The sequence below is a fragment of the Ambystoma mexicanum genome, chromosome 11, assembly GCF_040938575.1.
Source record: "Ambystoma mexicanum isolate Mex_15411 chromosome 11, UKY_AmexF1_1, whole genome shotgun sequence".
NCBI lineage: Eukaryota > Metazoa > Chordata > Amphibia > Caudata > Ambystomatidae > Ambystoma > Ambystoma mexicanum.
The window spans coordinates 1,172,382,741-1,172,410,137 of record NC_090934.1 but is presented as its reverse complement, the minus strand read 5'-3'; positions in this window follow the sequence as shown (position 1 = coordinate 1,172,410,137).

Genomic DNA, 27,397 nt, shown 5'->3' with positions numbered 1-27,397 from the left:
GACACTGTGAAACGCAGTTCTTGAATCGACGAACACTGCATACAGTTTTGTTCTCGACAAAGCAGGTGCTTCTGAACAATCAAATTGAGCTGAAACACCTGGTCTATAGTACTCAGGCCGGATCTAAAGCCTGCTTGTAAGTGAATAAGCAGGGCTTCCATATCTACCCATTTCGGTAGGTTTTTTAAGAGAGCCTTCGCAAACATCTCCCCTGTGATGTCTAGAAGGGAGATTGCGCAATAGGTCAGAGGACTCTCTCTGCTCGCTTTTTTGTAAATAGGGACAATCTTGCCATCCTCCATGAGTATGGTACCTTCCACAGCGCCTGGACGTTGTTGAAAACTTTTGTTAGGACCAGTACCTGTATAATTGGCTCTTCCTTGAACAAGTTGACTGGGATCTTATCTGGTCCAACCGCTTTACCTATTTTTCTCCTTCTGGAGAAACTATATACACAACCCCTCAACACCATTTCAGCCCTCATAACTCCTATCCAATATGTGCTCATCAAAAACAGGCAGGTCCACATTTATATACAAGGATGAAACGTGCTCCCTCCACCTAGCAGGGGCAATGCAAGCCTGAAATTAAGTCTTTCCTCCTAGCTCCTATCAGAAATGAGACTCCAAAATCCCTGGGAGTCTCTGGTTTTGTCCGACTCTAACAGGGCCTTCCACTTATGTGAGGGGTCAGAAATGAGAGCAGGACACAAGGTTGTCATATTTTCACAAGAAGATATTTATTAAAAGAAAAGGGTTGGACGAATGTCTGTCTGGCCCTATTCTAAAGAGGAGTACCCTGCCTATAAATCAAAACTAAGGATCTGTCTGGGTCAGGATATCAATAACTGAAAACCGCCCTGATGCTCACATTATAAACAAATGACAATGTGCACGGAAAATATCTTCAACTGACCAAAAAGTGTTCACAACTGAAATAAGTAAAATTCCTAGGTTCCAGAGGGTGGATCCCTTCCCCTGGATTCTCAACTATAAGAAGAGCAGTCGCTTTGCTAAACAGTTCCTTGGTGTCTTGTTTGAACTCACAAGATTCCTATTTAGGCAACCAAGCCTTTAATAGTATTTCTTTAATGCATTCTTCTCCTCAATCTGGATAGCAATGTCTTTCTTTAACATTCAACTTTCTGGGGTTCATTAAATAAACCTTAATCTTTCCTTTAACATTTCTTGGGGCTTTGCAACTTGCCTGGTTTACTCCCCTGTCAGGTTTATTTATGCAAGGCTGACTGCCTAGTGTACACTCATGCTGGGACTCTTTCTGCAACGCCAATTGCCTGATGTACTCACCTGCCAGGTCTTCACTTCTGAGTTTCAGTTGCCTGGTATACTCCCCTGCCAAGAGTTTTATATGTGGATCATTTGCTTGCTGCTTTGCTTGTCAGGATTCATCATAGATATTTAATTCGCCTGGGAGTGTAGGAGGATGGGCTCCGCATTTCAACATTTAGACTCTGCATTTCAACATTTAGACTCTGCATTTCAGCGTTTACATTTTAGGAGGGTTTGAACTTCAACTGGGGCCAAGGCTGTGAAACTCATTGCTGGACTCAAGAGTGTGAGTCTCAAGTAGAATTAAATACATACCAATTCACAGAGCACATGCTAGAAATTGATCACTTTGCTTTATGATGCTATTTCAATGAACTGAACTGCACTAAATATAATACTAACCCAAATCTAACATAAAATTAACCCAACCCCATTTAACATGTCACATATTCCCATAATAACATTTAGTGCAAATTAGCTCATGAAGTAAGCTGGATGCAGACTGATGAAAAGGCATAATGCTCTGAAAATGGGAAAGAAAAATGAACTTTAAACGTGCTGGCAGAATCTGTGCTGTGTGGTAAGCTGAAAAATGCGAAGATCTGTTCTACTAAAAACATGGCATTGTTTTGGAGCAGGAAGTGCAAGAGAAATGTTTCATTTTTCTCTTCAACAATGCAGTCAACACAATGAGAAAGGCAAATTGTGCGATTTCTTTAGTGGACTGAACTGGACAAGGGGCGGTGCTCATGACTGACAAGGGGTTTCAAAAAAATGGTTTTGAGGCAGAGTAGAGAGGCATTCCTGGTACTGGCACTGACGGACGAAGGAGGCAGAAGTGCTAGTTGCTGAGCATACTGAGTCCGGTGCTTGCAAGCTGACTGTCTGCTGGGCTAAGGCTGAAATTGAGGCTGTCTCTCTCCTGGGTTGATGATCCTTAGAAAAACTTCAGTCTCGAAAGTCCTTATCTGGGTTGAGCCTGTGCGAGGCAGGCAGAAAGGCTGGGGAAGATTTCACTGCCAAGCGGGGTCGGGAATATTGTCAACAGATTTAGACAAAAATTAGGTTAATTGAGGTGCTGGTGAAGTGAATGATACTATGTGGCTCAAATAGTTCAGTTCATTTGAGGTGCTGCATTAGAGATTTGAATTTAAGTGGACATGTCATTCTGTATTTATACTTCTCAAAGTCTTGCTGTTTTTTTTAAAGTTTATTTGCCCTGCTAAGTCTTACTACAAAGCCAAGGTCAATTGGCAGAGCTTTGCACAGATAGAGCGCTGAAAACCATTGAAAGAAAAAATGTACTTGCACTGTGAAGTGCAATGTGGGCATAAGAGTCACTCGTTATAACTTGCATAACTCTATTTTACGATAAAGAACAAATTCAAAAAAGTAATTTAGTCTCATTTTATTTATTCTGCAGGACTTTCTTTTATACATCACTTGACTGGTAACTTGCATTAAGAAGGCTTCCTTATATGCTTCACTCGCCTTGTATCTTGCTTTACCAAGAAATCTCATTTGATTCTCTGTATCATAAATATTGCAGATATGGTCCTTGGGTTGATATGTGTACTCCTGGTAAGGATTATTTAAGTTTAGCCCCATATTTACATTACAGATAGTCACAGTTCATTGGGGTTTGCCTTTCTGCCTTTTGGTATTCAAGTAAGCTTTTCGACGGATTCACAAAGTTACAGCTGGTCAGATATCACAACGAGCTGAGCACCCGTTTCTGGCATCTGTGCGTAGCCTGCTGATGCAGGTTCAAATCCCGGCAAAGCCAACTCAACCTTTCATCCTCCGGAGGTCAATAAATTGAGAACCATGCTGTGGGAAAATAATATCAACTGTTATCTCAGCACTCAGATGCCTGCCGGCTTGTAGCGCTATTCAAAACTAGATATTATTATTATTGTTATTACAATATTCGAATTGCTGTTGGCGCAGTCGCCGGAACACCCTGAGGTCCCCACTAGCTTCAGATGGATTCACATACTTTCTCCAGCCTCTCTAATCGGGTTTGCACATTTGCAGTGTGCTGCTGTCACCCACTTTCCAATCTGGAATCTGCAGACGTTCTTCCAGCCTCCCTTGTGGCTCTGCGATTGTACGTCTGCTTCCCCTCGGGACCCGGAATGGAGAAGGCCAGCCTCTCGACTCGCTGAGCACCCAGTATCTCCCTTGTAACTCCCAGCGCCTCCACAGCACTTCAGTTTCTGCTTTGGTGTCCCTCCCATGGCAGCCTCTTCCTCTCCAGCAGACTGGCATGTACTGTTTGTGAGCTCTTAAACAGGAGCCAATGTCTTCTCCTTGACTGCTTCCTCGAACCATGCACTTGTGTTTAATTTAAATGTCCCACGCACAGGTACTTTAAAAAACAACTAGACTGCTCATTGTGGTTCAAGTTCTTGGTACATGGGTCAAGCTTTGGCATCTTCCTCGTCTCAGTACTTGGAGAATTCTAGGAGTTGAAGTTCAGAGAAGTTATTAAACACAAGGTATAGTTATGTTTACTGGTTTTACAATAAGGAACCTTAGAAGAAAAAGGCGTTATGTTTGAGTAGTGTGAGTTAGTGTCATGGTTGTGTGTTTGGGCATAAAAATTATAATAAGAATAGGGTTAACTTCTCCCAGAAGTAGGAACACGTATCTGACAGCATGCCATGATGGTCTGGGGCATCAGAGGATCTAACTCATGTAAAAGAGTCTTGGGTATAAGGGGGTCTGCCTCATGGGAAAGGGGGAGATATTGCATCTCATCCAGTGAAGTCATGATATCTCCCTGGTAGCTGTCTCCTCGGTTCCATGTGATATTGTCGATTATTAACACTGATTTTTCTCCAGCCAATTTGGTGTAGCATTTAATATTCATCAAATATACTTTTTTATCTCCCCCCTCACCTCTAAAAACGGAGTTTTCACCACAGTAATCCTGCAATCTCTGTCACATAACTTTCCTAAGGCCCCCACTAACACAAACACATATACACACACCCCTTCTCTCCAGCACCCTCCCCACACACACCAAACACTGCCCAACAACATACACACACACACGAACACACACTTACCTCACCTCCATCTTCTGTCTTCCTGTGCTCATCACGGCTGCACCTGTCAGCCGCTGTGCACACTCGTGTGCGACAGGGGCGTGACAGTTAGATTTAGAAAGACTGCTCTGTGCAGTCAGAGAGTGGTCTTTCTAAATCTGTCTTTTTTAATGTTGTTTTTTTAAAAACAAAATGTTCACTTAATTCCCTCTCCTCCCATGTGGTTCTCCATCATGAAACCGTCCCCAAGGTCAGGATCAGGTAACGGCTCCCTTCCCACTGCCACATGGGAGGAGGTCACCGCCGCAAAATCCGTGATGACTCCACTGAATTCATCACACTTATTAGACAGGAAGTATTTCTTCTTTAACCTCATTAGAGACCTCTAGGCTCCTCTCAGAGATTACAAATGCAGCCTATCAATTAAAGAGCGAGAGTTAAGATATTGGACTAAGGTCTGTTTGCAAATTAACAAGGGGGGTCCTGGGAGTCCCTCTGCCAGACATGAGTCCTGGTTACGATATCCTTATCCAGATTTCTTCTCTGTGAAAAGATAGTGAGCTAAAGACTCTGGGTAAGTCTCTCGTAACCCGGACAAATTTGCTAAGGCCTGTTTGGCCTCTTTACATTCACTATCCTACCAAAACTCTTTTTTCTTTGCAGGTTTCTTATTTCTAGTTTGGCACTGGTGAAAAACGGTCTGATTGTGGCCATTATGTTTTCTACTTTAGTTATTACCTCTTGGTAGAGACCAACCTCGGAACATATACCTGCCAAATATTCCATTATTGATTCAACCAGACAAGGGATTGTGTAATTAGCTAGAACCTTTGCCCATCTAATAGCTTGGCGTGCATGACCAGTCACCATTAGTCTGAAGCAGGAGATTGGTCTAGGTAAGCAAAAAGGTTAGCTTCCCCCATAGAGATTACAATCGGCTTAGAAGGATTGCCTTCTTGTCGGTTCATTACCTGAAAAGCCCTAATCTTGGACCAAACTGAGACCAGGATAAATATATAAACAGTTCTAGTCCTACCATTCGAGGCATAGTATGTTTACATAGTTGGTTGGTCCAATACAATGGACGCAACCCCAAATTGTAGAGAGTTTGAATAGTATCAAGGGCACTACCCTGGATTCTTTTAGAAGGTAGGGTATCAAGCCTCATTCTCATCTTCCCATAATCATTCTAGTTCTCTTATTGGTTCCAACACATTCCTGGAAAGTTAAAATAGCGCTTGAGATAATTCTGGCACCTGGATGATTATATACCTTAAATAAAAGCCATGGCTTTCGTTCCGGGATTTTAAATACTAGTTGTTGCATGTCCACGTAGCCAGTATCAACATTCTCAATCTCCTAATTGAGATTAGCCTCAACCCACACCAAAAGGCCCACTGAGGGTCTCCCCCTTGCCTTCTTTTGAGTTCTGATATTGAAGGACAAGTATCCCTGAATGTCTACTTCTTCGATGGCCAATGTTTCCTGAAGGCAGATGACATTGAAACACTCAAGGAACTGTTGCCACTCACTATCGGCCAAGTGTCTATTCACCCCAACTATATTCCAAGATAGCACCCTAAACATGGGTTCAGAGCTATGATCCAACCTCTCCTGGGTTGATGATGGTCAATCCATTCCTTCTAAATTTGCGAGCTCATTATGAGTTCCTTCTGTTACCCGGGCACTTGCACAAGCTTGAGTCGGGGATAATGATCTACCTCCGAATCTGTTGTCATATTTGGCCCTCTTTTTATACAATTAGCAGTTCCCTTAGATATGGGGAACTTTGGGTCTGAAAGTGATTTTGGATCCATGCGGCAGATCCGATCTAACTTCAAAAGACAACAGGCCCTGGACCAACCACGCTTCCCTTAGGAAGACTTGGATGAAGTCATCAGGTCACAACCTTTCTTGTGGCAGATCTAATGTATAATTTTATTAGATAAGGACTTCTGGTCATCCAAACATCCTTGTGGCAGCCTTGGGCCATTCTGCATTGCTACAAAATGGTCATTAGGGCCCTATCCCCAAGGGCCACTAAGAAGTGGTAGTCCATCGATCTGTCCCTGTATCCCAAGGGTGGACAATGGGCTCCTTGTGGGCAGAGGTCTCAAATTTGGAATGGAAACAGGCTACACATCGGTCAGCCTGCCATATCGATGGATTGGATTCTACATGTATTTTAATGACCACATCAATTGGTTTTGAAGGATCCCTACTCCCTGTAGGCTGGCTATTCCTACGATCGTCCTAAATCTGTCAACATAGGGCCAAATTTCCATTGGCCTCCACTGGGCCGACCAGCGCCTTTCCCACCTTAGGACAAGAGCGTGCCTCTACATTGGGCTGGGGCTTCTGGGCACTTGTTCCACTTGTAGGACTCACACTTAAGCTATACAATTTGGCCCCAAGCTGTTTGACAAAGGCCGTTAATTTGTAAACACTATCTTTCCGATTTTTTTATTTCCATAGCTAATTCAGCTGGGGAAATCCCTTCCAAAGGGGTATCACAATTTCCCACCTTTAACTTTATTTTAGGGCTCCTGGGTTTGTTTGAAAATCTATTTGTTTCCTTCCTAACAACCTTTTTCCGTTCCGTCAATTGTAATTTCTCTCATGCTGGTGTAGTCCCCCACCATTAACCTCCCTTAAACCCCCCCTTCGCCATGTCCTTCACCCACTTCACTCACTGGAGTTGATGGATCTATTCCCTGATCTAATGAAGTCAATTGGAGAAAAGTATTGCATGTGGGGATAGATGGGGAATGTGAGAAACCTGAGGGTATCCTCGCACCTGCTCTCCTTGGATCCTCTTCTCAGGCAGCAAGGGAAAGGCCACTGCTTTTGGATCCTGACCCTGGGAGTGGAGATGCGAGGTGGGATCACCTGAGTGGAGGGTCCTTGGGGATTGGGAAGAGGATATCCGCAGCAAGAGATGGTATCCTCCCTTTTATGGTGAAGACCAGCATCACCCTCCCCTTGCCTTTATAGGCTGTTGCAAACAATCTCCTATCAGTTTTCCCCATGCATCCCAGTATAGTAGTGGGATGAAGAAGAGGCAACTAGGAGTAGTGCACACTAACATGCTATTGCACCACTCTAGTACTGAGACGAGGAGGAGGCCTGAGTACTGTGTGAGGGTCAGGCATGTCACAATAACTATGGTCAGGCAATGAGAATTAAGGACTCACACCTGCAACCTGTTAACTGGTTGCAGGTGTATAAAAGGGGAGGAAAGCAGTAGAGCAGAGAACCAGCTAGGCAGGAGAGCACAGCAATCCGAGTTGGAACAAGCAGAGTATGGGCCGGTGCAAAGGGCACCAAATGCAGAGACGTCAGAAAGACGGAGAAGCAGTTGCAGGCTGCAAGAGATTCTGGAGCTGAGCAGAGCCCGTGGCCGCGTGTTCCCCGTTCGGAGTGGGGAACACAGAGAAGCTGCCATGCGCTGCCAGAAGGTCTAGGGAAAGTGAGCGCTGCTCGCTGCAGCTCTGCGGTAGAGAGAGCGGAGCCAGTGAGAACCCGAGAGCTAAACCAGAGCACCCAGAAGAGCGTCTGCACACCAGTGAGTGACAAGGAAGCACCATACAGGTTGGGCGCTCCAGGGGCATGTTGTGTGTAATGGCGAATGCCGGTCGAGAGAAAGTCTATGGAAAAGGGGTCTGTGGACCCAAGCTGAACTATTGAATACGGAACAAGTTGTCAAGCATGTATAGGAGTTTTGAATGGTATGGAGAAGGGGCCTGGAGACCTAATATGAAATATTGCATACCGAACAAGTTGTCAAGAACATTATGAGATTTGAATACTGAATAATGGAAAGAGATGTGAGAGATCACTTGAATGAAACAGAAAGTGATATGCATTTGCAACAGAACAGAATTTTAAAAAACTGCATTTGCGAGCAACATAAAGCAAAACACTATTGGATAGTGTGGAAGCAAGCTGGTTAGCAGGAGACATACCACAAAGGAAGGTGTGCAAGAGTCACATGTTATTAAAGATAAGAAGCCGCTAAAGTGAACCAGAAGTGTATTTGGACTTGTGACATAGATGCAGAAAGGAAATCTTTGTTTTCAAGAAAGTACTCTGAGAAAGAATGAACTGGTGTAAAGGGCAAGGGCTATCGGTTGCGTGAACTGTGATGGGTGGAACGTGTGGTCTCGCAAATGCGCCTAGACCGAGGAGCCCTTACCTGGAGTAAGTCAAGAGAAGTCTAGAGGCTGAAGCTGATCGGCTTAAGACTGTTCAAGTGACAGAACGAGAAGGCAAACTTAACAAAAGAAAGTGACTGTAATTTTGTGGAACTGTGTTGAACTTGCTGAAGGGAACCCCATGACCATTTTGTAGAACTGTGTTGAACTTGGGGAAGGCAACACCAAGACCATTTTGTGGCACTGTGTTGAACTTGGGGAAGGAAACCCTGAGGCCATTTTGTTGGAACTATCTCAAATTTGGGGAAAGGAGCTAAGAACAAACAAGGAGCTGGAAGAAGCCCAGAAATTTAGTTTGAACACTGTTTCTTTGGTTACCGACATTCTTACAAATTGTTTAGCTTTAGTTGTGAGGGCAAGTATAGGTTTTTGTAAAGACCGGAGGGGGGGGTCTGTACTTCTGCTCTCTATATGGTAGAGGAGAGGCACAGAGGACCCCTGCCAAGATTCTCTATTATTGGTACGTGGTTGAGCAATCAAGACCTAGCTTCTCAGGAGGTGATGCAGGCTGGTTCTTAAGTACTGTGTAGTCCCCAAGCACCCACAAAGGAATGTCCACACACTGTATCGGTTAAAACACAGTCTTTATATAATTAATATTCAAGGTCATGTACACTATCACGATAACTCACTTTGTACCCCGAAAATCAACAATGGCAAATATATACAGTTCTGAAGTGGTACCACTAACGTTATCAGATCTCATTAAAGTGCATACGGTCAGAATGACACACAGATCTAAATAAAATAAAGAGGAAACCATCAGTAGAGAGAGGAAGGAAAGCAAGATGGTTGAGCAATCGGCAGAATACTGGCCCCGTTTACCTAGACACAGTTCTGTGTGGAGATCCCCCCACCTGGGTAACCTGTAGATGAAAGATACAAGCCCAGTATATATATTGTTCACACTAGACTTTCCAATAGTTCTGCAACCCCAGAGTACCTGGCGTTGCAGCGTTCCTCGTCGGGGAATCGACGGCCCTTCTTGGGTGTCCTCCCTTTCAGGCAGGAGTCACAGGTCGTTGAAGGTCCGACGGAGAACAGGTCGAGCTACGACGGTGAAGTGGCCGCGTCATTCCTATCGGTGCTTGTTGACGAGGAATCGTAAACGTCCTGCAAGAAAGAGGTGTGCGGGGCATCTCGGTGTAGATAGTTCTGGACCGCAAAGAGTTTGAAGAACTGTGGCCCAGCAAGGGCGTCGAGTCGTTGGCGTCTCTGTGGTCTTTGGGTGGTGGGAAACCCACCGGTGGATGCTCCTCGGCGCGTCAACGGTCAGGCCTTCTCCAGCAGGATACAGCGGCGACGATGCAGACGAGAGCGTCCTTGGATCAATTAAGTTCTTAGGCAAAACGGGAGCACGGCGGCTCCGGTCGGCGACGGCGGTCGTCGACAGTGGCCGGACAACAGTCCGGGCGCTTCTCCTTGGAGATCCACAGAAGTCCCCGTGTCGGGTCGGCAGCCTGTCGAAGGTTTGTCTACCAGGGAGCTTTGGCAAAGGTCAGCTGTGCACGATGGTCCCTCGTAGCTTGGGAAGAGGGCACCTTATCAGGTCCTCTCTGGGTCAGTCCTTGAGGCACAGCAGCTTTCAGATTGCGAAGGAGAGCAACAGCAACTCTTCTCATCCAGCAGGGCTTCAAGATCAAGCTTCAGTTACTCCAGTTACTCGTCGTGATGGACTTCAGCTTCTGAACACGATTCCTAGCTGTGAGAGGTCCCCGGATATACTGCTGATCTCCCATTCATTCCGCTGGGTCACACTCAAGCATCCAATCACGAGTTTGGGCATTCAGGCAGGCAGGTAGCCAATCAGGCACACAGTGCATTCAGGCCATTCACTTCTCTCCAGACACTCACAACAAGTTATTTGTATTGGGACAAGTACCGAGCCATTCAACACTCCACACTGCATTCATACCGGTTTCGGGTAGGGCTGTCTCAGTCATTGTGTCAACCACCAGATACTAGACACCCCCAACATAGAATGTGTACTCGTCACACATTCCATTCACCCAGGTCCCACCCACAGGCGTACCCCCAACATACGGTCGTTGCGAAGGCTCCAGCCAGTCTGGTCGGCACTTCCCCACACTACCATATATGGAACTTCCACCCAACAGCCAGTCAGGGGGAAGGAACAGAGGCAGGGCTTCCCGGGACATCGGGAAGATCAAGGTAACAGGTGATGGAAGGCAAGAGGCTATGGGGCCTTTTTGTCTCCATCAGGAATCTACCGATTCCAATGACAGGGCCTGGGCATCCCAAAATGGAGGAAGCTCAGGGCACCAGTCATTTCAGCACGGAGCTGCCACCAGCCCGTACCCTGCTCTGTGGGTCACACACAGGTGCCCAAAAACATACACTAGGGGCACAGGGTTGTATCCCTACCCATGGGTGCCATAAGGGTATCCCACGGGTCTGTTCACCAAACCAAAAGAGAGAGAGCTGCACCACCAGGAGTCCCACATGAACTCCTGCACGGAAAACATGACAGAACACACGATAAAAAGCAGTAAAGGACAAGGATACAGAAGTCCTGTCCCTCCGATGCATTTCCAGCATCACAGTTGCCTCCCCCCAGACTGAGGTTAGGGTGCCTAATCTCCCACGAGATAGACACCCTCATCCAGACGGTCAACATCCCTTCTGGAAAGGCCATCTGCATTATGGTGACTCTTCCCTGGGCTGTGCTCTATGGTGGAGTCTAGCCTTTGCAGACTAATGGACCACCTGAGCAGTTTCGGATTTTCACCCTTCATCTGCATAAGCCACTTAAGGGGTTTATGATCTGTTTGGACCTTGAAGGTAGACCCGGTAAGGTAGGGTCTAAAACGCCTAAGGCTCCAAACTATACTAAAACATTCCTTTTCAACAGTAGCCCACCTAAGTTCCCTACCCTTAAGTTGTCTACTGATAATGTTCTCTTCCTTTGTCATCTAACTGGGACAAGACAGCTCCAATTCCGGTGTCGCAGGTGTCAGTTTGAACAATAAAGGGCTTGCTGTAATTAGGCGCACACAGCACGGGTGCCCTACACAGACTTTCTTTCAAGCCATCAAAGGACCTCTGACAGTCTTCGGTCCAATTAACCTTCCTGGGCTGTTTGGGCGAAGTCAGAGCTGTCAGGGGTGCAGCTATGGTTCCATAGTCTGCCATGAAATTGCGATAATACCCAGTGAGGCCCAAAAAAGTTCTCACCTGGGTTTGAGTAGTGGGAGTCTCCCAGTCATGTACGTCCTGTACTTTACTGGGGAGAGGTTGGATTTGACCCCCTCCTACCTCATGACCAAGATACGTGACTTTCCCCTGAGCTATCTGGCACTTGGTGGCCTTGATAGTGAAGTTAGCCCTTTTTAAGGCCTGCAACCCTTTATCCAGATGCGTCAAATTCTCTTCCCAAGTGGAACTGTAGATGGCAATGTCGCCTAAGTAAGCCACACAAAAGGCTTCCAGCCCACTGAGCGCATGGTTGACCAATCTCTGGAAAGTGGTAGGGACGTTCTTCAACCCAAAAGGCATGACCCTAAACTGGTAGAGTCCCTCTGGTGTTGAGAAGGCAGTCTTTTCCTTGGCATGGTCCGTCAGAGCTATTTGCCAATAGCCTGAGGTAAGGTCAAAGGTGCTCACAAATTTGGCAGCACCTATCGTGTCCACGAGCTCATCAGCCCGGGGCAATGGGTGCGCGTCAGTTTTGGTGACGGCATTGACTCCTCGGTAGTCCATGCAGAACCTCCAATCCTTGGTACCTGCCTGGGGACTTGCCTTGGGGACAAGGACCACGGGACTGGACCAGGGACTGGTTGAGGGTTTAGTAACACCCAGATCCAACATCTTGGCGACCTCAGCCTGGATGTGGTTCTTAACGGTATCTGACATACGGTAGCACCTGCTTTTGACAGGCACACTGTCACCAGTGTCAATCTCGTGCCTACACCACGGTAAGGCCTGGCGTCAGTGAAAACAGAGAGGCATACTGCCGGAGCAAAGGCCTGCAGGCCCTCTGATGCTCTGCTGTCAGATCGGGAGAGGGATGTACTCCCTCCACTGAGCCACCCTGAGGGTTGCTATGCAGCAAATCAGGAAGGGGCTCACTCTCATCCTCTTCTTGCCCTCAAGCTAGCCAGAGGCATTAGACTTGGGCTCGCTTGTGGAAAGGCTTGAGCCTGTTAACATCGAACACCTGAGGGGCCACCCCAGAGGCTCCCATGTCAACCAGATAATTGACCTCGCCCATCTTGGAGATTATCCTGAAGGGTCCAGTCCATTTATCTGCCAAAGCCTGAGGCTTGGTAGGCTCCATCACGAGGACCTCCTGTCCCGGAGTCCAATCCACTTGCGATGCTTTAAGGTCATGCCAGTACTTATTCAATTCCTGGCTGGCCTTAAGATTCGCTGTTGCGTGACCTATCATCTGTGTCATCCTCCGTCTGAGGAGGCCTAACACATAGTCCTCCACTGGCTTGGCGGGACCTGGAGGGGTGGCCTCCAAACCTTCTCTGATCAAGGCAAGGGGCCCCCTCACAGGATGTCCAAAGAGTAACTCAAAAGGGCTGAAACCAACACCCTCTTGAGGTACCTCTTTGTAAGCAAACAGCAGGCATGGCAGGAGAAGATCCCACTTCTTCCTTAGGGGCTCTTCCAAAGCACCTAGCATGCCTATTTTATGAAATCTCTCAACCAAACCATTGGTCTGAGGGTGGTACGAGTGTCATGATCTCTGCTTCCAAAAGGTCAGGGTTTTCCCAACTCCCTTGGAAGCAGATCCATAACCCAGGTTCCGAGTGCCAACCAGTCCCAATTGGGACCTTTTGGACCCAGTCCTGGCGCCAGTGGCACCAGGCTCATAAATATGCCCAGTCCCAGCGCTGGAAGCGCCGGGCTCATAATGCTTGGGTGGACTTACCTGCAGCAGACCATGCTGCTTACTTGCCTGCCAGTTGAGCCTCTGATCCTCTTCTGTTTGGAACTACTTTTCCTGTTGGGTGGGGCAGGAGCCACTCCCTAGATTCAGAACACTGGAACTCTTCTGGAAAGCAGGAACTCTTTTCTTACCTAGGCGTGGCTGTGGAAGGAGACACCTAAGCACTACAGGAGGCTATTTAAACCACACCCGATGGATGAATCTTGCTTTGCGTTATTCTGCATCCTCTGCAGCAGAACGTTCATCGTGTCTTCTGCATCTGATCCTGGGCCTAAGGAAAAAGGCTTACCATCCTGAATCCAGTCTTCAGCAACACCTATAAAGACAAGAAAGAACAGGTTAGCATTACGGTCTTCAGTGACAGCTCTTCACTTACCTGGTCCATCGGCTGTCACCAACGCCTCGCGCTGCATTCCGGCATCTGAAAGACAAAGGCTTACCTACTCTTCGTGCGCTCCGGAGGTCTTCACACTGCATTCCGGCATCTGAAAGACAAAAGCTTACCAACTCTTCGCACGCTCCGGAGGCCTTCGGCGCTGCATCCCGCATCTGAAAGACAAAACAAGGTGCGTTTAAAGACATTGGGGAACTTTAATACTCACGTGCCATTACTCCTTTCCACACCTAACCCAGTGGGTATTCCGGCACCCTGCAGCCGCTCCGAACTTGTACCTGCAAAATAAAAATACAGTTAGAGCGCATCGTGAAGCAGGCAACAAGCGCTTACTTACGTGCTTCCAGGCGCTTCTATTCATCACACGGGCTCCATCTTCAACTCACTTCAGCCCGTCATCCGCCATCGCCGGAACCCTGCAAAACAAGAAACATCATTACTAAAGACTTTAAAGACATTAGAATTACTCGAAACTTACCGTTCGTGCAGTAAATGACGGACAGCAGTCCTCTGAAGTCAAGAGGCCTGCTCCCCTTATCCAGTGAAGAAACTGGTTACAGCACCCTGCCCCGAGGCAGATGGAGAGCACGGCGTTCACTTACCTAAGGTGAGAGCGTTAACCTTTGGGGTTCTACAGGAGAAGAGAAAGGGAAGAAGAGAGAGGCATTCAATAACCCAGTTCCTTAATCCCATATTTTCTATCTGCAGACATCTTACCCTTCAAGTCAGACATACAGTGCACAGAGGTCCAGCCCAAAGAGCCAGCCGTGTGTTACACATCACCTTTGCAGATACGGTATACGCCCAGTCAAGACCGGCGCCTCTACGGGAATCAGGTGAGCGTTACAGAACGCAAAGCCTACCACAAAACTCCCGTCCAGGCGCTATGGAAACCTCGGATACCGACCAGCTAGCCCAGTTACTTGGGGAACTAAGGGCAGAAGTGCATGCAGCCCGTCAGGAAACGAACGCTCTAAGAAGGGAACTGATTATTTCCAAGGAGCGAACAGATGATCTCGCTAGACAATTGCTACAGTCACAAGCCGGACAGACCCCGTTACCCGCATCTGGGGGAAATCTTCCTTCTACATCCTCTATGAATCCAGTGCAGATCAACCTACCTGGGAATGTACCTCTGGCTCCGCCCGAACGATTTTCTGGTGACCCAAAGAGGTTTGCAGTATTTATCAATCAGTGCCGGTTGCATTTCTTATGCCGGCCAGCAGCCTTTCCAACTGATCAAGCTAAAGTAGCTTTCGTGCTTTCGTACCTTAGTGGCAATGCGGCAGACTGGTCGATCCCTCTAGTAAATCAAGATGATCCGGTCCTCCATGATTTTCAAGCTTTTCAGCTCAGTATGGAAAAACTGTTCGCAAGACATTCACAGGGGCAGGCCTTGGACAATGAGCTTCTTTCGTTGCGACAAGGTAATCAAGACCTTTTGGCTTATATTGCGTCTTTCAACAGACTGATAGTGGAAACTCAATGGCCTGAGGACAAAAGGATTACGCTGTTTTATAGAGGTCTACATGGAGAGCTCAAAGATGTGTTAGCCCAAGTAGTGAATCCCCCACAAGATTGTTCGGACTATATAGACTTAGTCGTTCAAATAGATCACAGACTGCAGAACAGGAAGGCCGATCGTTCCAAGTTTGATGCTCGAGTATTTTCCAAACCGCCAACTCCTTCCAAAGGAGTAGACCCCGGGGAACCCATGCAAATAGGGGGTCTGAAAGGTCCTCTAACACAAAAGGAGCGGGAAAGGAGAAAACAGTTGCAATTATGCCTCTATTGCGGAAACTCAGGGCACTTTCTTCAAAACTGTCAGGTGAAACCTGCCAAGAAGGCAGTAGGAGCTGCAGTTACCAAAGTTACAAACTCTGAGCAGGGAAACGACCTCGCCCGACAAGAATAGAGGTCCTCTTGCCGAGCGTGAAAACCAGTTCTGTGACCTCGCATTTCGTGATACCTATGGCCCTCATTAGCCCTGATAATCCGGATCGATTACATGCAATTGAAGCTTACGTCGACAACGGTGCCATCGGCAATTATGTGGATCATGAAATGGTTTTGAGGATGAATCTAACTCTTTGTCCAAAGGCTGTAAAGGACGTCATTACTACGGTGGATGGTACGGAGATAGCCTCCGGGCCAGTAACGCATACCACTCAAGAGGTGACGCTAGTAAGTCAAGATGGACACCATGAGAAGATCGTGTTCGATGTGATCAAGGCCCCTCAGTTTCAGATTATTCTAGGAATACCTTGGTTAGAGAAACACAATCCTCTGATCGATTGGCGAGCAAGAACGGTCCAGTTTCCAGAATGTGTCTCTACTTGTCACCCTCCACCTGGTGTTGCACTGGCAGCAATTTCTTCAGAGACTCCCCAGTTACCTCCCGAATACCTAGAATACCAAGATGTTTTCCGGAAGGATCAGGCTAACTCTCTACCTCCTCATAGGTTTTATGACTGCCAGATAGACCTGATACCTGGATCTACTCCTCCTTGTAGTAGAATTTATGCCCTCACCGAGCCTGAGAACCTTCACCTTCGACAATACCTGGATCAATACCTGGCAAATGGGTTTATTCGTCCTTCCAAGTCCCCTGCTTCTTCAGCTTTGTTCTTCGTTCCAAAAAAGGAAGGAGACCTTAGAACTTGTATAGATTATCGCTCCCTGAACCAGATCACCGTTAAGAATAGATATCCGTTACCTTTGATCCCTGAACTCCTGGACCAAGTCAGAAAAGCATGCATATATACAAAGCTGGATCTTAGAGGAGCTTACCACTTGGTACGAGTAAAAGAGGGCGATGAATGGAAGACGGCCTTCCGCACCAAGTATGGACTATTTGAATATCAGGTCATGCCCTTCGGACTTTGCAATGCCCCGGCCGCCTTTCAATATTTTATGAACGATGTCCTCAGAAAGCTCATAGATGTGTGTGTTGTTGTTTACATTGACGACATCCTCGTTTATTCTTCATCGGAATCTGAACATCGGAAACACGTGAAAATGGTCCTCGAAAGATTGCGTCAACACAAACTTTTCGCTAAATTGGAAAAATGTGTTTTCAACGTGACTGAAGTTGAATTCTTGGGATTCATATTATCACCTGGCGGAGTGCGTATGGATTCAAAGAAGGTCGATGCAGTTCTCAAATGGCCATCACCATCCTCCGTAAAAGGTGTGCAAAGCATGTTAGGCTTCGCTAACTTTTACCGCAGGTTTATCCCCGAATTCTCCCGAATAGTCCAGCCCATCACTGCCTTGTTAAAGAAAAACAAACGTTTTGAATGGTCTACCGAGGCGGAACAAGCTTTCCAGGATTTGAAGACTAAATTTATCTCTGCACCAATCTTAAAACACCCTCGCCCCGAACTCCCCTACATCGTGGAAACTGATGCTTCAAGCCTTGCCATGGGGGCAGTTCTATCACAAAAGGACCCGGTAACCAATCAGTTGCATCCCGTGGCATTTTGGTCCAGCAAATTCTCGCCTCCTGAAATCAATTACACGATTACTGACAAGGAACTTCTGGCTATCAAGTCTGCCTTTAAGGCTTGGCGGCATTATCTGCTGGGGGCCCGACACACCGTTACTGTGATTACGGATCACCGAAACCTGCAATATTTGAAAACCGCAAAAGCCCAATCCTCTAGACAACTCCGTTGGGCATTATTCTTTGCCGAGTTTGACTTCATAATTACCTATCGACCTGGTACAAAGAACGGTAAAGCTGATGCCCTTTCTCGGATGGGAGTGGAAGAACACTTGATCAACCCTAAACCTGTACCAATCATTCCCGAACAAAGAATTCTGGGTGTAATCACCACAGAATCCATAGAGGAAGTTAAGGATAAGGCCAGGCAACTTGTAACTCCAGCAGACATACAGAATTGGCATCTGCAGGGAAAGGACTTTGCAGTAAAGGACAACTTATTGTACTTCCAACAACTATTATACCTACCCAGCACAGATTTACAGAAAAAAGTAATCTCTTGTTATCACGATTCTTTAATGGAAGGACATCCCGGTATGGCCAAGACCTCAGAAAAGATCAAGCGCTACTTCTGGTGGCCGTCTTGGAAAAAAGATATCAGAGACTTTATAATGTCCTGTGGAGTATGCGCCCAAAACAAGAGTCAAAAGGAAAGACCAGCAGGCCTCTTACGCCCTATTGACATCCCACCTCGCCCTTGGCATACGCTTTCTATGGACTTCATCACCAATCTACCTCCATGCTCCGGATACAATACGATTCTAGTAATCGTGGACTTATTCTCCAAGATGGCGCATTTCATTCCGCTCAAAGGCTTGCCAACAGCAGCAACTCTGGCCCGAGAATTTCTCGAAAACATCGTCCGACTGCACGGTTTTCCTTCGGTTCTAATTTCGGATCGAGGTAGTCAATTTATTTCTCATTTTTGGCGAAGTTGCTGTCGGTCGGCTCAAATTGATGTAAGACTATCGACCAGTCACCACCCTCAGACCGACGGACAAACCGAGAGGACCAATCAAACTCTGGAACAGTATTTACGCTGCATGCTGCAACAAACTGAAAAAACTTGGAAAGACATCCTTTGGATAGCCGAATATGCCTACAATAACTCTGTCCATTCGGGAACTGGGAAAACCCCGTTTTTTCTTTTGTACGGCAGTCACCCTCGAACCTCGGAGTTGGATCCCCTCCAAGATCTTGAAACACCAGCAGTAGACTACCTGCATTCTACAATCACCCAAGCCTTTAAGGAAGCTGTTTCTCACCTTCAAAGGGCTAAAGAACAATACAAGAAAGGAGCAGATCAACATCGGAAGGAAGCCCCTCAATATCAAGTAGGGGATCAAGTCTGGTTATCCACCAAATATCTACCTCTAAAAGGGCCACGCACATTCAACCCAAGATACCTTGGTCCCTATTCCATCACTACCATAGTAAACCCAGTAGCGGTCCAGTTGGACTTGCCCCCGCACATGAAGATACATCCGGTCTTCCACGTCTCTCTATTAAAACCCGTGAAACCTCAAACCCGACTAACTAAATCTCCAAAACCTATCCTAGTTGATGGAGAACTCGAGTTTGAAGTCAAAAGCATTCTGGACTCCAAGATCTCCAAATCTAAACTATTTTACCTAATTGACTGGAAAGGCTACGGCCCCCAAGAGAGATCCTGGGAACCTGCTGAATATGTCCACGCTCCTCGCCTAATCAAAAGATTTCACCAAACGTTTCCTGACAAGCCAAAACCCCCGGAGAAGCCCGGTTTGGGAGGGGCCTTGAGGGGGGGTACTGTCATGATCTCTGCTTCCAAAAGGTCAGGGTTTTCCCAACTCCCTTGGAAGCAGATCCATAACCCAGGTTCCGAGTGCCAACCAGTCCCAATTGGGACCTTTTGGACCCAGTCCTGGCGCCAGTGGCACCAGGCTCATAAATATGCCCAGTCCCAGCGCTGGAAGCGCCGGGCTCATAATGCTTGGGTGGACTTACCTGCAGCAGACCATGCTGCTTACTTGCCTGCCAGTTGAGCCTCTGATCCTCTTCTGTTTGGAACTACTTTTCCTGTTGGGTGGGGCAGGAGCCACTCCCTAGATTCAGAACACTGGAACTCTTCTGGAAAGCAGGAACTCTTTTCTTACCTAGGCGTGGCTGTGGAAGGAGACACCTAAGCACTACAGGAGGCTATTTAAACCACACCCGATGGATGAATCTTGCTTTGCGTTATTCTGCATCCTCTGCAGCAGAACGTTCATCGTGTCTTCTACATCTGATCCTGGGCCTAAGGAAAAAGGCTTACCATCCTGAATCCAGTCTTCAGCAACACCTATAAAGACAAGAAAGAACAGGTTAGCATTACGGTCTTCAGTGACAGCTCTTCACTTACCTGGTCCATCGGCTGTCACCAACGCCTCGCGCTGCATTCCGGCATCTGAAAGACAAAGGCTTACCTACTCTTCGTGCGCTCCGGAGGTCTTCACACTGCATTCCGGCATCTGAAAGACAAAAGCTTACCAACTCTTCGCACGCTCCAGAGGCCTTCGGCGCTGCATCCCGCATCTGAAAGACAAAACAAGGTGCGTTTAAAGACATTGGGGAACTTTAATACTCACGTGCCATTACTCCTTTCCACACCTAACCCAGTGGGTATTCCGGCACCCTGCAGCCGCTCCGAACTTGTACCTGCAAAATAAAAAGACAGTTAGAGCGCATCGTGAAGCAGGCAACAAGCGCTTACTTACGTGCTTCCAGGCGCTTCTATTCATCACACGGGCTCCATCTTCAACTCACTTCAGCCCGTCATCCGCCATCGCCGGAACCCTGCAAAACAAGAAACATCATTACTAAAGACTTTAAAGACATTAGAATTACTCAAAACTTACCGTTCGTGCAGTAAACGACGGACAGCAGTCCTCTGAAGTCAAGAGGCCTGCTCCCCTTATCCAGTGAAGAAACTGGTTACAGCACCCTGCCCCGAGGCAGATGGAGAGCACGGCGTTCACTTACCTAAGGTGAGAGCGTTAACCTTTGGGGTTCTACAGGAGAAGAGAAAGGGAAGAAGAGAGAGACATTCAATAACCCAGTTCCTTAATCCCATATTTTCTATCTGCAGACATCTTACCCTTCAAGTCAGACATACAGTGCACAGAGGTCCAGCCCAAAGAGCCAGCCGTGTGTTACACATCACCTTTGCAGATACGGTATACGCCCAGTCAAGACCGGCGCCTCTACGGGAATCAGGTGAGCGTTACAACGAGGTGGAAAATTTGTAGGTTACTCTGCATTCTTTCCACATGGTTTTCATGTAACTCGACATGAAGTTGGATCCTCTACCAGAGACAACCTCCTTGGGGAATCCAACACGGGTGAAAATGCCCATGAGAGCCCTGGCAACCACCTTGGCCGTAACTGTCCGAAGGGTACCTGGGGGCATGATCGACCGAGACTAGGATGAACCGATGTCCACCCGACGTGGGAGGGTCAATGGGACTGTCGATGTCGATGCCCACCCTCTGAAACAGTGTGCCAACTACTGGCAATGGTTGCAGTGGGGCAATGACTCTGCCTCCAGTCTTGCCAGACAACTGACAAGTTGGGCAGGTCCTGCAGTGGGACTCCACTTCTACTCCCATCCGTGGCCAGTAGAAATGGGGAGAGAGCCTATGCTTCGTCTTCTTGGTCCCAAGATGACCAGCTAAGGGTACCGCATGCGCCAACTGCAGCAGGAAGGGCCGGTAAACCTGGGGTACCACCAACCTCTTGAGGGCACCAGGTTCAGGCTTAGTGGGCTCACTAACAAGGAGCTCACCCACCCAATAAATCCGAAATGTCCGAGGCACTTCTCCTTGTGCCTGGGACAGTGTCTGTTTCCTCAGACACTCGAGAGAGTGGCACTCTCTCTGTCCCTTACAGAGGTCCACCCGGGAGGGTTCCCCTTCAGCTAACAAGCATTGAAGGTCGGGATTATCCTCCTGGTTGAGAGCCTCTCCCACAGGAAAGTCTTCTGGCTCTTCTCCCACAGGAGTTGCGATGGGATTCACCACTGGACCCAGCCCGTCCGGAGCATGGATCCCAATGGGTGCTGTCAGAGCAGCAGGAAGAGCAGGAGTTCCCTCCACAGAGGTGGCCTTCTTATTCCTCCTTTTCCTTCGCGCCTTGGGTTTCCCTGTCGGCGAGGGTACCGGACTCGCATCCGGACCCTGTGTGACCTGCAATCGGGTGACCGCCCCAGCAGCCATGGGTAGACCATCCGTGATCATCCCCAACTCGACCAAATCGTTTCCCAACAAAATGTTCGCAGGCACATTGTCCTGAACCAGGACCGGAAGCTTTGTTGTCTTGTCTCCAATCGTAATGTTGACTAGGGCTACAGGCGATAATTTGGGAGGCCCACCAGCTAACCTGGTGGTTCTCAGAGGAGCACCTACATAGTCCTCTGGCTTGAGCAGGATCCAGTCCACCACTGTCATGCTTGCCCCAGTGTCTCTCAAACCAGTAGAAGGCTGGCCATTCAGGAGGACACTTCTCAAAAACCTACCAGTGTTTTGTGGGATAGTCGCCAGTACTTCTGCGTACTGGTCCCAGGCCCCAAGGGACACTAAGGAAATCTCTACGGGAGCACTGAAGGTGATCCCAGTAGAGGAGGGGAGGACAGTGGCCTCCACCTCAGGTACGGAGTGGGGATAGGTCAGGCTGGCAGCCTGGACTTCAAGTGCTTTACCCTTACACTTGGGGTCACCCCTTTGGTGGTCCAGAGCCCCACAATCCCAACAAGTGCCAGGAGTGCGGGGAACAGTACTGGAACCACTGGGACCCTGCTTTGCAGCAGGTGGACCACTACTCTTACTCCCACCCACAAAAGACTTATGCCCACCATGTTTTTGGGTCTTCGGAGAGGAAGGTTTTGGTTTACCCGACTGTGACTGCTTTTGGGACTGCTCTGCTTTCTGAGAGGCCTCTTTTCTTTGTCCTTGTCCTTCCCACTGGAGTTCTTAGGGGACACCTGGTGGGAGACCCACTTGTCAGCCAACCTAGCCAGCTTAAAGGGGTCCAAAATGTTTTGGTTAGCAACATACTGATGCAGCTCTGGTGAACAGGCTTCCGAAAAATGCTCAAAAAACAAGAGGTAAGACAATTCAACAAACATTTTCACTTTGTAAACATCAATCCACCCCCACATTGTTCATGTGCGCAGCACTCACCTAGTCAACCCAAGACACATACTCTTGTTTCTTAAAATCCCTGAACCGTTTAAGATATTGGGTAGGCGTCTTGCCAAACTTGGCAATTAAAGCAGACTTCATGCACTCATACTGACCCCTTTCTTCCACACTCAGTTTAATACAGGCATATCCAGTTTGAGGCACCCTGCTTAACAAACACTTATCCCAATCTCTCTTATCAACATCATGAATTGCACAAACCATTTCAAACGCTTCAATCCATTGGAGGATATCAGAACCCTCCGTATACACACCAACCAAATCTTTCATAAACTTGGTTGCTGGGGACCTGTGTCAAATCCCGATGAACCTTCCCAATCCTCCTCCTCACCTGTATCTTCAATAGTGCTGTTGTATGTCTCTGAATCCTTTTTTGACGAGACTTTTGTACTTCTTTGATCTTTCTGTCTTTCTTATGATGAAGACAGGGGCGAGCTCCTTCGGAGGCCACCTTAACCTGAAAAGGTAACCAGGACCAGGGGGACCCCGAGGAGCAAGCTCCTAAAATTCAAGGAAAAAGCCTCTTTGGCGCCAAAAACCCTGAAGTAGCAAAGTCCTGAGAGTGTCCGGCTGAGTCTTGTAAATGGATGAGGGATCATGAACTTGAGCATTGTAAACAGCAGAAAATATCCGTAGTGCAAGAGGAGGAGATTGAAGTATGAACTGGATGGAGGATGAGCTGGAAGAACTGCTTAATTTGGCTAAGCAGAGCAAGCAGGGTAAGGCATCCAGGGAGCAGGAAGTAGACGTGTTAAAAAAAAACTGTGAGTACTGAAAAATGTCCAAAACTAGAGAGAGAGCGGGTAGAAAGGAAGGCGGAATAGACCGCAGAAATCACAGAAGAAAAATAGGAACCGAAAAGGAAGAAAGAAAAGGAAAAGAACGGAAGGAAAGTAAACAAGTAAGGAAATACCGGAACAGACACTGAGAACCGGAGAAGGAGCAGAAGTAAAAGGAAGAAATAGGAGTATACAGCTGGATATAGAAAAGGAACAAGGTAGAACGAATAAGAGGAAAGCGAAAGAGCTAAGGCAGAGTCACAGAGAAAGGAAAGGTAAGAAAGAAGTCACCGAACGAACAGTCTGTGGCTAAAGGAAAAGATAACAAGTGAAATACACTTACCCAACACCGGAGGATAAGGAGTAGCTGGAGGGAGGAAAAAGATAACGCAGTGCGGAGGCATACAAGAAAACGAAGTACCGGGCGAGACCGGAACAAACAAGGCGTGGGCAAGGAAAGGAAAGCGAAACTGCTAGAACAACAGGAAGAGCTTCAGAGTGTCTACCAGGAAACGGATACAACGCTCAGAGCAAAGGGCTCCACCCAGGATATAGCACGGGTGGCCATGTTGAAAGAACACTAGACAGTCAAGGCGGGAAATCGGCCACCATGTTACAAGTATTTCCATCTTCGCCATACTCTCCAAGGGCGCAGCATGACAGTATGCCCCCTCTTATGCGGTTTACCTCCTGGCTTGCCTGGATGTAAGTGGTGGAACCGACGGACCAGTCTGGGTGCATGAATATGCGAACAAGGCTCCCATGTCCTCTCGGAACAAGGATAACCCTTCCAATGTACCAAGTATTGAAGTACACCTCTCCTGTATCTGGAGTCCACCAAGTAAGCCACTTCATATACCTCAGGCACAGTCAGTAAAGGGGTGGAGAGTCTTTTGAAGGTCCTCTTGAAGTGGTCTTCCATCTAGGCTTTAAGAAGAGAGGAATGAAACACAGGATGTACTCTCTTGAGATTGTGAGGTAATTGCAACCTGAAGGCTACCGGGTTGATCTTGGAGAGAATCTTAAAAGGACCTATACATCTGGGAGAGTATTTCCCCAAATGTGTCCATCTTGGCAGAAACCTTGCAGATAGCCATACTCGTGTTCCTGCCTTCCAATCTGGGTTGGATCTCCTCTGTTGATCGGTGTATTTCTTATACCCCTTTCGACTTTCTTCCAGAGAATGTATGGCATCCTTGTGGACTTGTCTGAGGGTAGTCAAAGTATTGTCGACGGCAGGTGTACGTGAGGTGGAAGTTCCTGACCAGGGTAGATGATGTGGATGATAACCGTAAGTACACAGAAAGGGACTCATATTGATGGCAGTATGATGGGTATTATTATAGGCACATTCTGCTAGATGTATGAAATCAACCCAATTGTCTTGCTCTCGATTACAAAAACAGCGAAGATACTACTCGAGAGTGGCGTTCAAGCATTCGGTCTGGCCGTTGGATTGAGGGTGGTACCCTGATGACATGGCTTGTTGGACTCCTAACTGTTCACATAGAGAAGCCCAAAACTTGGAAGTAAATTGAGTACCGCGGTCGCTGACTATGGTTCGGGGAATACCATGTAATCGTACGATATCTTTCAGAAATACTGCAGCAGTCTCTGAAGCTGAAGGAGTACCTGCTAAATTCGAAAAGTGAGCCAACTTGCTGTAAGTGTCAACTACAACAAGTATGGATGTCATACCCTTAGAAGGGGGCAGGTCCACGATGAAATCCATTGAGATCTCTTCCCAGGGTCTGGATGGTAATTCCTTTTGTTGAAGTAAACCGAGAGGCCTTTGTCTGGAGGTTTTATTCGCTGCACACGTGCTACATAAGACTTGACATCTTGCTGTCTGGAAGGCCGCCAGAAACTTCTAGATAGTAGATCCATAGTACCCTTTTGGCCTCTATGACCTGCTAGTGGGAGATCATGACACCATTTTAATACCGGAGTCTGCAAGCCTCGGGTAGGGAGAAACGGAGCTTGATCAAAGAACAATAATCCTTCCTTTTCTGTGTGATCGTACCGTTGAAGATCAGTTAACTTGTTATTCTTGGTACCTTCTCGGACCTCCTGAAGAAAAGTGTTGATAGTAGATATGAATCTTTTTCCCCAACTACGGGACAGGGCGTCTGCTACATTATTCTGTGATCCCGGGATGTAGGTGATTATGAAATTAAAATGGGAAAAGTAGTACGCCCACCTGCCATGTCTGGAATTTTTACATTCCATCTGTTGCAATACCTTCAAATTGTGATGATCTGTACGTACTACAGATGGGTGAACAGCCCCTTGTAGCAAGTGCCTCCATTCTTCGCAGGCCTGACGAATAGCTGATAGCTCCTTCTCTAGGACGGAATAGTTCCTCTCGCTGGAAGTGAGAGTCCTAGAAAAATATGCCACTGGATGTTCCAGCTGATCGGATCCTCTTTGTAAAAGAACTGCCCCTAGAGCACCTCCTGAGGCATCTGCCTCGAGTATGAACTGCAACGATTGATCCGGCTGCATGAGTATGGGTGCAGTGGTGAACATGGTTTTGAGATTGAGAAAGGCGTCTTGAGCCTCTGCCTTCCATTGGAAAGGAATGCCTTTTTTCAGGAGAGCAGTGATGGGCAAAACAATGTCGGAGAAATTGTGGATAAAGCGATGATAAAAATTGGCTAGACCCAAACATCTTTGAATTTCCTTAATCGTTGTGGGTTCTGCCCAACGTAGAATCGCCTTGATCTTCTCTGGATCCATACGGACCCCTTCCTTGGATAGGATGAACCCTAAGTAGGAAACCTCTGTGGCTTCAAATACGCATTTCTCAGGTTTGGCATAAAGTTGATGAGTCTTGAGACGTTGGAGTACTTCGTAGACGTGTTTGCGATGTTCCTCCAAGGTGGGAGAGAATATAAGGATGTCATCAAGATACAATACTACAGAGATGTATAATACGTCAGAAAAGATCTTGTCTACACATCTCTGAAAGACAGCAGGAGCATTGACTAGCCCAAAGGCATGACTTGGTATTCGAATAACCCCAAAGGGGTTAGAAAAGCGGTCTTCCACTCATCACGCTTTCTAATTCTTAACAAGTGATATGCCCCACGGAGATCCCGTTTGGTAAAGAATGTAGAGCCCTGTACAGCCTCCAAAATGTCTCTGATTAATGGCATTGGGTATCTGTCTCGTATCGTCAGTTGGTTAAGACCCCTGTAATCTATACAGGGACGTAACTCAGAGGACCCCTTCTTAGAGACAAAAAAGAGGGATGCCCCTCCTGGAGACTTAGACTCTTTGATCAACCCATTCTTCATATTAGTCTCCAAGTACTCCTTTAACACCTTCTTTTCATGGAGGGAGAGAGGGTACATTCTTCCAAAAGGAATCAGTGAATCACCCTTGAGGTCGATACCACAATCCTCTGGATGATGAGGAGGGCGGAGTTTGGGGATTTGATCTTCAAACACCTCAGCAAAGTCTTGGTATTGGATTGGAACTGTAGACGCAGTAGTCTGTGGTAAGATCACCAGTTCGCCCGATTGGGTTTGACTTTCAAGCATACCTGCGTTGTGCTCACTACAGAAGGCCATGTCAAACCTCAACTTGTTGGCCTTCCAGTCAATCAATGGATTATGCAGTCGAAGCCAAGGTATACCAAGAATCACCGGAAAATGGGCTGCTCTGATCATGTCAAATTTTATGGTTTCCAAGTGTTCTCCCATCAACACCTGAAATTGTTTGGTATCCATCACAATAGGTCTGGATGACAAAGGCTTGCCGTCAACTCCTTCCACTGGAATGGGTCTTAATTTTTCTTGAAGTGGGATTTGATGTTCCTTAGCCCATGCCCCATCTATAAAATTACCGGCAGCACCACAATCTAACATGGCGAGGAGGCTTAACACAGGACCGGGGGGAATAGTGAAGGTTATAGGAAATACCATTAGTCGGTTGTCTTCTTCACTTCTTGATTGGGTGTTGTTGCAGGGATTAGAACTGGTCTCCCCGTTACCTCCCCTGCATAGGAACGGGGTATGGTGTTTC